This window comes from Lontra canadensis, unplaced genomic scaffold (assembly GCF_010015895.1).
Source record: "Lontra canadensis isolate GAN:19392208 unplaced genomic scaffold, GSC_riverotter_1.0 scaffold1382, whole genome shotgun sequence".
NCBI lineage: Eukaryota > Metazoa > Chordata > Mammalia > Carnivora > Mustelidae > Lontra > Lontra canadensis.
The window spans coordinates 10073-11733 of NW_022632366.1; the positions used below are offsets into that span (position 1 = coordinate 10073).

At 44.9% G+C, this 1661-nt stretch overlaps 1 pseudogene; it reads left to right on the plus strand.

Moving 5' to 3' along the window:
• The first annotated feature begins 631 nt into the window (after positions 1-631).
• On the plus strand, positions 632-1316 carry LOC116863505 (annotated as a pseudogene).
• The last annotated feature ends 345 nt before the right edge of the window (positions 1317-1661 follow it).

The following is a 1661-nucleotide window of genomic DNA, read 5'->3' on the forward strand; positions in this document are numbered from 1 at the left end:
ACCAGAGAAAGCAGGAAAGTAAGCCTCTTGTAATGAGTAGGAAATAGCTACAGGCATGGTTGATACCAGTGCAAGTATTTCAGAATCCACTTTAAATGGGAATGGTCTCTAAATAGCAATCAAAAGTCGCAGCGAATTTCACAACTGCAGCTGTATCTATAACGTCTGCGAGCCCCTACTTTCAGTACAGTGACTCCGAGAGGCTTAAGTAAAGGGATGGAGAAAGACACACCGTGCTAACAGTAAGCTAAAGAACTTCGGAGTGCTGATACAAATTTCAAACTGTCAGGGGCATAACACTCACAGAAATCGACAGAACTGTCACAGCCACGGGAAGCCTAGGAAGATACTAAGAGTACTAAAGATGAGGTCGTACCCTGCATGGGATCTGGGAACACAAAAACAACATTAGAGAAAAGCTGAGAGAGTCTGAATAAAGTATAGTCTTCGGTTAATGATAACATCTCAATATCAGTGTGTTACAATGTGCCACATTACCATAAAATGATAATAATAGAGGAAATGTGATTGTGGGGGTATAGGAGAACTGTCTTACTCTCTTAGTGCTAATTCTGTAAGCCTCAAACTGTTTCAAAATGTAAGCTTTACTTTCAAAAAGCACATTGCTACTATGTTGCCGGAGTTGCAGTTATCTCGAGGCTGGCCGGGTAGTCAGTTTTTTTTTTTAAAGTATACTCAACCCTACTCCTGCAACAAGGCTGTGGGCCAGCAGCATCCGAACAGCTGACATGTGGATGGATGACTTTAAAGAGCTCTATGACCATCACAGCCCCCCGCCCCTGTGGAGCCCTTTGGGGATGTAACAGAGAGGAGGCAGCTCCATGCAAAACTCCGGTCGAAGGGTTTCAGGTGTTCTTGGAGAACGTGTACCCAGAATCGCACGGGCCTGACCACAAGCCTACCTTCTTTGGGATGTTCTGGAACAAACGACTGAAAGGTTACTGCTTTGACTCTTACCCTCCCAGTGAAAACCAAATCGTGGGACACCGGGTCCTTTTGTACCTGTCATGGAATGCGTCAGCAGCAGTTTTTCAAGTACATGTCCCAGAACAAAGTACGCTATTGCACCCACCAGCCACAGCCCGCGTAGCTGTGGACGCAGGAACGGGAGTTCTCAACCTGCATGTCTGCCAGGAAACTGCCACAGAGAATCAGAAGTTCATCTTGCGGGGGATGGCTCTTTATTTCACGTACACTCCAATAAATGCGTTCAGGCTGAGAGGAAGGCATCACCCTTACGGGACTGCATGGATAGGGAACATCAGAAAGGGCTTTTCAAGGGACACATGAAATAAAGTGTCGCTGAACCAAGGCCCCCATGGAAGGAGTGGGAAGGCCCCCGGACTCTGTGCCCGACAGAAACTTAGCTGAGCACAGTGACAGACCCACCCGAAGCCTGGCTGCTCCTCTTTTATAAGGAAGTCGTTTTGCAGTCTGTGAAAGTCATGTTGGATTTAATAAGCTTTAGACTGATTTTGAAAACTTCAAAATTGCTCCCAAGTACCCTATTTTCAAAGGGTAGTCATAAAATATTAACTCTTGGTATTCAGAGAATTAAAACTTTTCGGTATTTTTCTTTTTCTATTTTTTTTTTTAAGATTTCATTCATGTACTTGAGAGAGAGAGCGAGAGCAAGGCAT